This window comes from Camelus dromedarius, chromosome 12 (genome assembly GCF_036321535.1).
Source record: "Camelus dromedarius isolate mCamDro1 chromosome 12, mCamDro1.pat, whole genome shotgun sequence".
NCBI classification, from domain to species: Eukaryota; Metazoa; Chordata; class Mammalia; order Artiodactyla; family Camelidae; genus Camelus; species Camelus dromedarius.
This window is the reverse complement of record NC_087447.1, coordinates 32,775,601-32,790,115: the sequence shown is the minus strand read 5'-3', so window position 1 is coordinate 32,790,115 and position 14,515 is coordinate 32,775,601. Positions and strand designations below refer to the sequence as shown.

The following is a 14,515-nucleotide window of genomic DNA, read 5'->3' as shown; positions in this document are numbered from 1 at the left end:
ACAGTTGATAAAGTAGAAACAAATTGTTAAGATTAAAGAAGACTTGAAAAATCTCAACCAATTCTCCCTCTATATTTATGAAACACTCTACCTTCCAATGGCAAAACACCCATTCTTTTTATGTGTCTGTAGAATACTGGCCACACAGAAGAGATACGAGGGTATAAAGCGAGCCTCAGCAAATTTAAATAGAGGTTGAAACAGAGAATCAAATGAAAAACTAGTACCAGAAGGATGCATGGAAATTTATCCAAATACTAGAAAATTAAGTAATACTTCTAAATAATCCTTAGTTCCAAGAAGTTAACAAAGAAATTAGAATATATTTTGACCTGAATTTTAATGCAAACATGATACAAAGTTTTGTAAGATGAAGCTAAAGCAGTGTTTAAATGGAAATCCATAGCTCGAAAAAAGGCTTATAACAGAAAAGAAAAAAGATGGAAAATAAGTCATTCCACAATGAAAAGTTAGCAACGGAAGAGCAACGTAAATCCAAAGCAAAGTAACACAGGAAATAATAAAGATAGGAGCAGAAATTACTAAACTATAAAGTAGAAAAACTGTTTTTCTTTTTTTAAAATAAAGACTTTGTTTTTTGAAATGATTAATACAAATAGCAAAATCCCTATCTTTATATAGTAAGAAAGAGAACACAAGTTAACAATACAAGCCAGAAATAAAGTGACACTATTACAAATCCAAAAGATTATATATTAAATGGATATTGTATATTAAAGAGATAAGAAAATATCTTGAGATATTTATGTCAATTATTTTGACAAAAAATGAAATTTCTTGAGAGAGATAAATTACTAAAATCAATAAAAAGAAATAAAAAATAAATTGAGTTCATAATTTCAAATTTTCTTAAAAATAACATTTACAACTCCAGCCTCAGGTGTCTTCATTGTGAATTCATTGAACATTTAAGGAGTAAATTTAAGGATTAAATAATATCAACCTTTACAAACTTTTTCAGAAAATTAAAGTTGAGGGAACATTTCTCAACTTTTTTTTTTTTAGTTTTGGACCATTCTTTTTTTTTTTTTAACATTTTTTATTAATTTATAATCATTTTACAATGTTGTGTCAAATTCCAGTGTAGAGCACAATTTTTCAGTTATACATGAACATATATATTAATTATGACATTTTTTTCTCTGTGAGCTACCATAAGATCTTGTATATATTTCCCTGTGCTATACAGTATAATCTTGTTTATCTGTTCTACATTTTGAAATCCCAGTCTATCCTTTCCCACCCCCTGCCCCCTCAACTTGTTTTATTTAGCCAGCATAACCCAATCTGACAAAACTTGTCACTTACTCGTGATAAAACAAACAAACAAGAATAAAATAAAATTAAAAAAAAAAACCTCAGGAAGATCCTCAAACTGATTTGGAGCATGTATGAAATATCTTAGGTAACACTATGCTCAACAGTGAGAGACAATGCATTCCTTCTCAGATTGGAACAAGGCAAATTTGCCCATTCCCATGATTTCTATTCAACATTATGCTGAATAGAAGTTAACTGGAGATTCTAGCCAGCACAATAATGTAGATTGGAATGGAAGAAATAAAGCTATAATTTTTTTACAAGCAAAATATCATTTGTGTAGAAAATCTCAGTTATCTACAAAAAGAAAAAGACCTCTACTTCAGTTAATGAATGAATTTAACAGTATTGCAGGAGGCAGTGTGGGCTTCATAGCCATGTAATCTATGCAGTTGCACTGGGTCCCATGCTCAGAAATACCCTGTACTTGGTTTAATACTCTGCTATCATTATCTTGAAATTTGAACAAAGGGTCCCACAATTTTATTTTGCACTGAGCCTTGCAAATTATGTAGCAAGTCCTGATAGGATACAAGGTCAATAAAACCAATCTGTTGTATTTCTAGCTAACGAGAACAACAGAAAATTAAAAAAAAATTCAAGACATTCAAAACATATAAATGAATTAGGAATAAGCTTTACAAAATATATGTGAGGCACTGAAAGACATAATTAAATAGGACCTAAACAAATGGAGTAATATATAATTTTTATGGATTGTGAATCTCAGTATTTTTAAGATGTCAGATTCTCCCAAATGACCTATAGATTCAGCATAATCCCAATCAAAATCTCTGCAGATTTTACTTATTATAAAAGTTGGCAAGTTTACTCTAATGTTAATATGGAAATGCAAATATCCTGGTATAGCCAAAATAATCTTAAATAAAATGATCAAAGTTGAAGGACTATATTATTTCTAGAATTTATATAAATATATGGTAATTAAGATAGTGTGGTAGTTGCATATAAATTGACAAACAGAGCAATGAAACAGTATAGACAGCCCACAAGTAGACCCACACTTATACGGTCAACTGATTTTTGATCAAGGCCACAAAGTATATCAATGGGGACAAGAAGGATTTTTTCCCAAAATGGTGTTAGAACAACTGCCTATGTTTTCAAAAAGAGAAACTTGACTCATGCCTGACACCATATACAAAAATTAATTGAAAAATAGTATAGACATAGACGTAAAAGTTAAAATTATTAAGCTGCAAGAAGAAAACACAGGAGAAAATCATTGTTAACTTTGGGGACAAAGATTTAATAAACAGGACCCAGTTATAGAGACAGAACTTTTTATTAGAAAAATTGATAAAAATTTATTTTATCAAAATCAAAAATGTATGTTCACTAAAATACATTAAGAAAATAGGTAAGTGAGACCTGGACTGGGAGAAAGTATTTATAATGATTATGTCTGAAAAATTACATGGATTCAGAATACATAAACTCCTGTAATTCAACAGTAAGAAGACAAACAATCCAGTAAAAAGTAGGCAGAATACTTACACAGTTACTTTACAAAGGAAGATATATGAATGGCCATTGAGAAAATGAAAAAGTGCTCAGCATTGTTAGTCATCAGGGGAATGAAAATTAGAACCGCAATGAAATACCATTACACATCAGGCAGAATGGCCAAAGGAAAAGGACGGACAACAACAGACACCGACAAGGCTGGGAGTAACCAGAACTTTTATGTGTTAATGACAGGAGTGTGAAATTATCCAACGTCTTTGGTAATCAGCCTGGTAATTTTTCATAAAGATAAGCATATTCCTGCCCTACGAGCCAGTAGTTCATCTTCTAGATAGATTCCCAAGAGAAACAAAAACATTATGTCCACAAAATGAGTTGTCCAAGAATGTTAATAGCGGTTTTACTTGCAATAGCCCGAAGATGGAAGAAGCCCAAGCGTCTTGCAACAAGACATAGACTAAAATGTTGATGTATTTATAAAAATTAAATGCTACATAGCAATAGAAAGAAATGCACTACTGTTACTTGGCACAGCATGGATGAATCTCAAAACCCTTATATTGAGCTAAATATGCCAGACACAAAAAGGTACTTACTATATTATTATTTTTATGTGACGTTCTAGAAGAGGCACAACTAATGTAAGGGAAGGATATCATTACACTTGTTGAATCTTAGGGGTTGGAATAGAGAGGGGAGGAACAAGAGAATCCTTCTGGCATGAAGGTAGTATTTGATATCTTGATGAGATCTAGATTTTGCAGTGGTGTGCTGACAAACTGAATCTCAGGAACCAAAAGCCCCAGTTTGTAGCATTTTTAGATTTTTTTTTTTTTGGTATTAATACTCCTACCATGGCTACATTTAAAATACAAATAGTTTAATAGCTGACTTGCAAAAATCTGGGATATTTAATAATTAGTCCTTTTTATAAGCTAGTTCTAGCATACTGCTAAATACTGCTGTGTGCAATTGTCAAAGTTCATCAGACTACACCCTGAAGATCTGTACATTTCACTGCATGCAAATTATACCTTAATAAAAAATTTTAAATATGAGAAAATAAGAACTTATCAGCTCTACAAGATAGTTGAGCTAAGCACAATTTTTTCAACAAGCCATACTTTCAATTTAGCTTCTCTTTTTGCATTGTTCCGCATAGAATGTCCTGGAGCATAGTTACTTTATATTGCTTGTCTGCTCTCCAAGAAAATAGAACAGTTATTATACAATAGACTTTGTATCCAAGTGCATTATGTCCAAATACCAGGATATGCCTACCTTCATGCTAGTTCAGAGGACCAGGACAAGTAGGTAATCCACGATTCTTGTTGATAGAATCTAATCACATGAGCAATCAGATGACTCTCAGGAATTCGGACTGCTACACTCAGGGAACAAAGCACCATTTGTTTGCTGCAGCTGAATTTTTCCTGAAGTAGATTTGCTCAAGGCACCCGCTAAAGACCATGTGCAAGCTGAAATTACAAAGAAAACCACTGACAGAGTGAACATATAGAGCAGAAGCACAAAGAGGAAGAGAAACACCATGAAGTTGAAGTTCATACAACATTTAGATGATAATAATCACAGGTACCATCTATTGTACCATTACTTTATATCGAATTTTTTATACATAACTTTATTCAATTGTTACAAGATTACAAACATTAGAGATATTTCGGTTAGTCAAGAATAAAGAAAACAGAATCATTGTAAGTATTAAGGAGTAAGGCATTTGTTATATAAATTAGACCTTACACAAATATGGGAGAAGGTGGGAAAGTGAAAGTCTAGGAGGATGGAAGCGGATCAGAGGAACCATTGCTAACCCATGCACTGGTACAGATGGGCAAATCAGAGCTTGCAGATAACTGCAAGAAGTCAAGCACATCTGGCCACAAAGTGGAGCTGCAAAGAGGTCACTCTCGGGGAAACTGTTGCCTGTGTGTGGCTGTTGCTTTTGTTGTCAATAGCCAAGCCCCTGACTGTAGGCCTGCTGCTGTTGTTGGTCACCAGGTCCCCCAACTAGTAAAATGAATTAGCTGTGGAATGGAGGATTGAGAAGGCAAGCTGAAACTGTCAGGCATTTCCAGTCATCCATCACCACTTCAGATCATGATAATCTCCTGAAACAAATGACTTCTGCTACACTTCACCTTCCTAATCTCAAGCAAATTCTCCTTTTGTTAGGCAACTCTAACCAAGCACCATATTGTGAAGAGGGTCCCAGGAAACACAGATCTTAGCTTTAGCCAAGTGCATATAAAACAAAGGAACCCAATGTAATGTCCCAATTTACAGATAAGGAAAAGAAAGCTCAAGCTGGTGAAACAGTTTGCTCAGGTTATTAGCAAGTGCCTGAGCTGTGACCCAAACCCAGGTGTGTCTGATGCCAAACTCTTTTCCTTAGCACCTTTCTTTGGCCATCCTCACGGGTAAGGTTATTTACTTCAACGGCTTTCTGGTTCCAGCTCCACATCGTCACACTCAGCCTGTTTTCCTGAGGGGTTTACGTACCTTTGTAAGCAAGCAACCTTATGTATGGCTGTAGTGAAGATTAAATGAGGCTGCATAGACAGCGTGCTTAATAATACGTTGCCTGTGGCTACTGGTGTGATGATGTCTTTGATGACGATGAATGGTCTTTACCTTCAGGCCACTTAATAGAGTGAGAAGCATGAGCCAGGGGTTCTGGATAAAAGTTTAGCTTTGCTATTTCATCTCTGCTCTAGTCATAGCCAGTAAATTTCAGTTTTTTAAACCTCTAAATGAGGATAATACTCTCTTCTCTGATCACATCTCAGGATTTTTGTGAAGAACATACATATATGCATATAAATATATATGTTGTTGAAACTGTGTCTCCTGGGCCTTCTCTCTTCCAGTTACCCCACTACCCCACACTGCCTTAGGGAAGAGTCTGGGCCCTTCTTTTCTAGAGTTAAACCTTTAACTCCCATAATCTCTATTAACCAGGGAGGTTTTGAAGAAGACACAAGGAATGTGCAAAATATAATCTACAAACCAAAATGAAGCCTTATTATTACCCGATCGCCTCATTTTGGGTGGTTTCCTTTTGAAAACATTGACAAGGTGAGCTGGTTGTTATGCTCACCTACCACCACTCAGTCTACCCCCACCGCCATCCTGACGAGAGCCTTGGGCTGGGCTCTCTCTGCAAATCCTCTGAGCGCATGCCGCTGTCCCCAGCTGTGCCTTAGCACCTGTACAGAGGGAGATTTCAGGGTTGTTATCTCTGAGTTCCCCGTTCCTTTAAGGAAACTGTATTTCAATCTGTGGCATGATGACCTTTTGCTTACCCTGTTAGATTAAATCACAGGCCCCCTTATAAGTGCAGAGCTGAGAGAAGGCTTGCAAATTGAATACAGACTTTACCTGTGAGCAGCATCAAAAATCAACTTAAACGAGTGCATCTTTGCAAGATACACTCATTGCTGGTCTGGTGTTTCTCTGACCACAGCTCATGCCAGCATTTGGAATGCAATTATGTCTCCTCCAAATTAAGTATTTAGCAACATTTCAGCTTTAAGATCTTACAGAAGAAAGTCATGTACACTGCAATCTTTGTTGTGGTTCAAAAAAGGGGATGGAATGATAAACACTATATATAAAAATAGATAAAAACAAATTTCTTCTGTATGGCAGAGGGAACTATATTCAATATCTTGTAATAAACTTCAATGAAAAAGAATATGAAAATGAAAAAAAATATATATATATATGCATCACTGGGACATTATGCTGTATGCCAGAAATTGACACACTATAACTGACCATACTTCAATAAAAAAATAAATAAAATTTTAAAAAGGAAGGGGGCGGGAATGCATGGGAATGCTTGGCCTCATCACATGCAGCCAAGTACCTTTATCTGGGCTGTTTCTCCCCTAAGGAGCTGATGAGCTCTGTAGAAAAATAGCGCCCGGACAAGTATGCACAGTGTGCATGATGCCTCTTAACAACCCGTGCTTCCACACTCACCACACCCTGCAAGGTAGTAGCAGGTGTTCGTTTTGGAAAGGGTATGGAATTTTTTGGCCAGTTTGACTTGAATTCCTGGATCCACTCTTCTTTCCCGATCATTTTAGGCATAATCTTACTTTTGCTTTTCTTTTAGAAAACATTGCCTACTTCAGAGTTTCTTTAAAAAAAAAAATTCTGATAATGAGTAAGGGCTGGATATCTCCTTGCCTCCTCCTTTTCCTGCTGTCCTTCTAGAAAGCTGTACCCGGGAGACCAGCTCTGTAGCCTGCGTTCAGTAACACTTAGGAACCTCTCCTTGAGGACACTTTTGCACCTGAGTCTCTAGACGCTTCAACACAAAGTCGATCTAGGCACAGAACAGCAAGGACCCTGTGGCTGCATCCATGTGTGATGACAATGAAGGCAGACCGAAGCCAGAGCAGGTTGTGCTGGTTGTAACACATGCACCTAGAAGCAAAAAAGTTAGCTCTGGTCATAACTGAAATTCTCAGTAGCCCCCAGGCCTCCTGGAAGAAGAGGATTTTATCAAATCTTCTCCAAAGATAAAGAGGAATCAGGTGTTGGGTGCCTGAGCTAATAATCTAAAAAGACCACCTGAGGCCAAATCAAGCGTTTTCTGATTAGCAGTCAGTGCAACAGCTCTAATCTCATACACGGACGACAGAGAATAAGAGGTGTGAGGGGGGAAAGGTCCTTCTTCTCCATCCGAGAGCCATTCTGAAGCCTGCCGCCACCCAGGCCTTCTTTGTCTGGGTTCTGTAGCACTGGAAAAAGGCTAAGCACATTTGCCTTTGAGACTCACCTGAACTGCAGGGGTCAGTTAATCTGGGACTCTGAAATCTCGTTGGGAAGCTTCAGAAGGAGAGCAGTTAATTAGTTTGGGGTGAGATGTCTAGCTGCTCAGCTTAGAGAGCTGGGGACTATTCTGAAAAGCACTCATGTGCTGCCTGACTTGCACCGCTGTGCCTGGGCAGCTAGTAAGTTTCTATCCTTCCAGGCTCTGCTTTACGATGGTGGGACTTGAAGTGTACAAACCACAAGTTTGCAGGAAGGAGGACAGACGTGCTCCTTCCTTTCCATTTCTATTCCTGTGATCATCACCCCATCGCTGCTTCTTCGCCCTCGAGGCAGCAGCTGCTTCCACAGGAGCAGCTGGATGTGGTTTTCAGTCTTGCTAACACTCACAGAAATAGCCTCACCGAGTCCTCTCAAAGACATCCACAGCAGCTACCTGGGCTTCCATCCTCAAAGGCCCAGATTCCAGCCCCACAGAGTCCCTCCTGTGTCCAGAGCCAGCAGCACACGCCAAGCAATAGCTCTGAGTTTCAGCTCCACGTAGCCCCTGCTTCAGGCCTTAACAAGTGCGACCTCTTGCTTCTGTTGCCCAGTCCAATCACAGTAACTGCTTCCTGCTGTTATCACCTTAGAATTCTCTTTTTCACCTTTTATCCATCTAATTAGCTGAATTATAGTTAACCATCCCTTATAGTAAATTCTCTCCATTAAAATCGCTAGTATGATTTCTATCTCTTTTCACAGTTACAGAAATTGGTACCAAAAAAAACAGCACCCAAGACAAGGTGGTAGGTTGGTTGGGAAGTGTCCTTGAGCTTGAAAGCAGAGGCAAGCACCTTGCCAACGGGGACTGGGATGCTAGTGATGCACGGCATGCAGCGGCACCGCAGTTCATCAAATGGTCACCTGCACTAAGCGGTGATGACAGGCCTGCTGACTGCTTCTGCCTCCTGCTGGGACCCTAAATGATGGAGTTCATTTTCCAGGTCTCTTGGATAGAAAATTTTACCAGTCTATGCCTTTCCTTGGCTCTTAGGATAAAGCCCAAATTCCCTCCCATGGCTTTTACTTCTTCACAGTATCAGGTCCTTTTCCTGATAATTCTCGCTCTTACCCTAAGGGGAGGAAACTTCACCCCACCTAAGGGCCTGTGCCATAGTGGTTCCCTCCACCTGTGATGCCCTTTACCCAGATCTTCATATGACTGTCTTCTTTTCATAATTCAGGATGTAGCTCTAATGTCACTTTATTGGAAAGTCCTTCCCAAACCAGACAACCACCATGTCTATCTGGAAAAGGTGGCCAGCACCTTGGTACCTCAATATCACTCAACTGAGAAAAACAGAAAAATATCCATCACGTTTCAAACTGATTACAGACAAGAACATACAATTGTATATCATTTAAATAATCTAAACTCAGTTTCAGGTAAATGTTCTTTTGCTTTACATGTTTCCTTTTTCTTGTAAATAGAATTATCCTTTTTTTTTTTTTTTTTTTGGTTGGTAGAGAACCAATAATTAGCATCATGAAATCAACAATGCCTATCAGACCTTTATTATCGTAACATGTCTACAGATGTTTGCTCTGGCCATTCTTCCAAAATAGAATTGTGCCCATTGGGAATGCCTGTGGATATATATGTAAGTATGAAGGATTAGTGTTGGTTAGAATTCTATAAGAATTGTGCAATTTTAAAAGTAAACTAAAATGTCACAAGTAATAAACAACACATAAGAAAGTGTGGAAAAGTTAGGTATTTGAATAGGCAAATCTGAAAGAGATCTTTTAAAATGGTGAATGGTTACCCAAAAAATACTTGGGGTTAACTATTCGTTTTCATAACAGGACAGATATGCATGAAAAAATAGATGAATTTGTGGATGCTAAAAATAGATGAAGTTGTGAATTTAGTATGAATATGAACAGAAATGTGTCCACAGCCGGATTAGTATTAACACAAGAGGGGATGAAATTTTTAGAGTATCTCCTTGCCTCTTGGTTCTGCAGCTCCTGACACCCTCAGGAAGCCCCCAACACTCCCCAGAAGTCCCTGGCAGCCTTTCTAGATGTTCCTCACACACCAGATATCACAGTGAGGGAGAGCACTTGGAATCCTGCAACTGACACAGCCAGGGAAAGCTGGGAGCAACAAAAGCCGAGATAAACAAGGAAAGGTTGGCAATTAGCAAAGGAAAGCATGGATTTCTCAACAGCTACTAGTTAGATGATACATAGTGAGGGATTCCCTGTTCATTCACAAAGCCCAACTGCTCAGCCTTCTAGTCTACCAAAAAGCCAGAATGGCATTCAGGTAGATATTTTTTTTTCTTAATTCTGGAAGATTTCTAGGACATAAGGCTGCAATTTGCTTATCCCACAAATCCTAGATTCAACTCAGGGTGCCTCAGAGAGATGTTACATGAACACAGCTGTTAAAACTTCCTGGATTACAATGTCATTTTGTTACGTTGGGAGTGTAGGTCATTTCAATGCCATGTATTAGAATGCTGATAAGATACTGAAAATGCTCACTTAACCCTCCACCAGCCACTCTCCACCACCACACACATACACACTTGCTATGCACTATAATTAAATTATCTAAAAAGAACCCATATTGGCCCCTTTACTTCATAACCTGGAGATGAGTCACTTATTTCTTCCAATTAATGTGGAACAATTTAGCCCAAGGTCTTCCTTCCAGATAGTCTGACTGAATTGGATTAGGATTAGATTTAAAAATGCACTTCTGAGAAAAAAAATTCCCCTGAGCAGAAAAAGACAGCAGATACATTAAGTAGTCATAAAATAGGAGACATTTATATCTCTATAAGGCTTAGATCTTGCTTAACATATTCTGTCCTATTCAACATGGAAGACACTTTCAAAAGAGAGAGATTCCACGAGAAAAGGAAGGGCGAAGAAAGAGAAGGGTAAGGAAGAGGTCCATCGTTTCTCGTAACCTATCTTCAGTTGCATAATTTCTCTTTATTCTGCAAAGCCAGTGTACTTGTGTTTTTAAAGTGAATAGAGACTTGAGAATTTAGAAACACTTAAATCATCAAAATTTCCTTCTGTAATTGGAGGGTAGGTCGCCTTATTTATATGAAAAGCAGAGTGTCTGATCAGATATTTCACCTGAAAACCCAAACAATAAAACCTTCTACTTAGGTTATTTTTAGTTTGTTTATCACTTAGTTTGAACATAGCCCACTTTGTTCTCAAATGGATTTAAGATAGTTAATGAATACATCTTAGTAGATTCAAGAACTTAAAAAATTAACAGGGGACCCAAACTGAGTTTAATACAGTAATAGTTTGCTTCTTAACTTTCATCAGGTGGAGAGCAAAATTGTCTTCAATCTTTCTAGCAACCAATGGGTATAGAGGAACATTACTGTCTATGTGGTTCAGAGTGGTCAGAGGATGGAAAAAGAACCAGTGACTTCAGGAAAGCAACTTTTACTTGGTGTCAAAAGAACACATTTCTCCCATATTTTTTTTTTTAAAGAAAGGATACCCTGTAACATAGTGAGAGAAGTCTTTATTCTAAATATAGAACAAGTTTCAAAGAACCATTTCACATAATGCCCCTCAACGTAGGCTAGCAGCCATCAGTCCAAGTACAAGCACATGAAACCATTTATAATTTGCCAGACAGAATCTGAGGTTGAGTGATGTGATGCAGCAAGAGAATGAGAATCTAAGGATCCAGCTCAGAAAAGAGGCAGATGGTACATAATTTAGAGCAGTGGTTCTTGCCCTGACTGCACATGAAAAATGTGAGGTGATGTAAACAAATGCTAATGGACATGGGCCATCCCAGATTAATTAAATCATAACTTCTGCAGGCGAATCCCACCCAAAGGTATTTTTTTTTAAAGTTTCTCAGATGAGTCTCGTGTGTTCCCAGACATGATCAAGAAGGAATGAACTGTAAAGCCTTTGGTCAGTGCCCATAAGTAGTACTTTTTAGCCACATTTTGGAAATTGCACCATGGTGGGTATGACATTTCACTCTATGAAAAGTACCAGAAGCATGTCTAGTTATATTACAAGATGAGCAAAGAGCCATGTGCTACTACTGTTTTTATCTAAAACTGGATGATCAAAACACAGATTTTCTGTGCAGAAGGGAGCACCTACGGACAAAGCTAAGTTTCTCTTAGGGAAGTGAGTGCTGGTAAAAACAAATGGACGAATAGCTGCTGCTTTCCTTCACATTGGGGAAGCCCTTTCCTGTTTCTAAGGCATTTTCATATACATAATATCAATTGAGCCATATAAAAGCATTTGAAGTAGGCACATTATCATTTGCATTTTATCAGTTATTTAAACTAAGTTCCAAGAAGTCAAGTGATTTGCTAGTGACAGACCAAGAACTAGAAGCCAACTCTGCTGACAACAAATTCAGTACTCTTAAACCATGTATTTCATCCCTCCAGCTTCAAACCTCCAAACCTTAATCTGCTGGGACAGTCCCAATGAGGATGCTAAAGAACGAGGAAACTGAGATGAATCTCTTTTAATTCTATGTCTTCCTTCAGCCTCTGTCCCGTTATTCTGCTCCCCTCTGTAGAACATCGTAAGAGATTTATCCATGTTACCTGTCTCTTAATTCTTCATCGCTCATTCTCTATTCCATTGTAACCTAGTTAGGCCTTAGTCCCCAACACTACACTGAATAGGTTTGGAAAACTCACTGTAGTAGCCAGCCTCCAACAGTCCCCCTTCAATCCCCAAGTCCTGCTACTTAGTCTCTGTGTCCCCTTCTGCGACGTGCCAGGTTGGTCTGTGTTACTGGTAACACACAGTGGAAGTTATGGTATATCACTTCTGAGACTGGCTATGAAGGCTACAGCTTTCTTTTAGAGGGGGGGAGTGGGTAATTAGGTTTACTTATTTATTGTTTTTAGTGGAGGCACTGAGGATTGAACCCAGGACCTCATGTATGCTAGGCATGCAGTCTACCACTGAGCTCTACCCCTCCCTCAAGACTACGGCTTTCATGTTGGGCATGTGTGTTCTCTCTTTCTCTCTTGGATCACTCACTCTGGGAGAAGTGAGCTGTCACATTGTAAGAACACTCAGGCAGCCTATATGGAAACATCCCACATGGTGAAGAACTAAAGATTCCAGCCAAGAGGTGGCAAGGAACTAAATCAGCCAATGACCATGTGAGTGGGCAGGACATCAGATATTCCTCAGGGAACCTTCAGATGTTGACAGCCCCAGGCAATATTAAAACTGCAGCCTCATGAGATACTCTGAGTCAGAACCACCAAGCTGAACCACTCTCAGATTCCTGACCTCAGAAACTGTAAATCAACAAATCTCTTTAAAGCTATTTGGTTTCAGTACCCCATCCTCCTTCCCACATAGCCCATCTGGGCACCTTGTCGTCATCTGTACCTCGTTTCCTCCTGAGCTTCTGTGGCTGATCCTGATACTTTGTAATCAATTGGAATAAAACATTCATGGGTCAGAGTCTCACAAAGTTTAGTTTGTTTTCTCCTGAACCACACTCCTGTCTTGGCATGGCTGTACATGGCTAATAATACATTCCAAATGCCTCTTTGTTGCAAAATGTTTTCTCACTTGTTTTCACTTGGTTAATCATGATTATTCAGGATTCAACTCCAGCATGTTTTCCTCCAGGAAGCCTAGTTTGAATTCCTACCCTCAGCTTCTGCCGTGTTTGCATAGCGTAGCATCCTATGTATCCAGACTGCATTCACTTACCACATTCAATTGAAATTCTCTCTATATATCTTTATATTTCTTTCATGGTTTCTTAAGTCTCTCAAAGGCAGAGGTCCTCATGTATCACCACTGTAGCAACATCCTCCAGTTCACTTCCTACCTCATAGTAGACATTCACTCAGTGATGATCTCAGCTGAACAACATTTACGTAAGCTAGAATAGTAAGTTCCTTTAGCATGCCTGTAGGTGAATCCTGCAGATCTGAGAAGCATAAATTCAGGTTTCTTAGACATGAGTAGTTATCCATGGCCAATAGGGGTCATGACCTATAGGTGGCAAATGAGTAAGACAAAGGAGGACACGTGGTTGGTTTAAGGCAGTAAAGAGTGATATGTAACATGGAAAACTGGATCCAAGAACACCATACCCTTTGTTTCGAAAAAAGTCCGTAAGTATGATTTACATAAGGTGAAGTTAATCTGTTTTTAATGCTTTCTAAAATACAATGTAGGCCAACCAAACTGGCAAGACTTTTTGGTGAGCATGTGGGGGTTTTCTTAAGTGCATACTTTTTTAAACTGCCATTTTCTTTGTATTGATTATAAAATTTTATTATAGAAAAATTTGAAAATCTGAGGAGTACAAAGAAACATACAATAATAATCCTACCACCTGTAATCCTACCATCTAGACCTGTACATGCCTGAACATTACATTACATTATACATTGTGTAATATATAAACACATAATACATTCTGATTTTAGATCATTGTTTTCTTTTAAAATTTCAGACATGAGGAGCAACTTTCTGTCTTTAAATATTTACCTATTTATTCAATAAATATTTACTGATCATCTTGAATGCATCAGGAATATCGTAATGCATCCCATTATTTAATTAATCCCTTATTGTTGAAAATATAAGTTATTCCAGTGCTTTGCTCTATATATGCTGATGTGGTGAACATTCTTTTGCATAAAATGTTGGGAAGGGTTTAATTTTCAATAGCTCCATCACTCTATGTGTAAAGATACACAGTTTTCAAAAAGGGAAATGAAAATTTTGAGTGCGTTCATAAATTATGAGATATTGCCATCCCCTCAAAATAACAATTCTGACAGTTGCTTTAGGAAAATACTTCAGGATTAGTTTATATAAAATTCACATTGAACCA

At 38.1% G+C, this 14,515-nt stretch overlaps 1 long non-coding RNA gene across 1 annotated transcript in view; it reads right to left on the bottom strand.

Annotated features, from left to right (window-relative positions):
* LOC116155349 (uncharacterized) overlaps nt 1-4,171 on the bottom strand; it is a 97,327-nt gene extending 93,156 nt beyond the window's left edge. The window contains exon 1 of the long non-coding RNA XR_004139233.2: nt 4,111-4,171. This is a non-coding gene — a long non-coding RNA (uncharacterized LOC116155349). The remainder of the gene's footprint in view (nt 1-4,110) is intronic.
* Between the last annotated feature and the right edge of the window lie 10,344 nt (nt 4,172-14,515).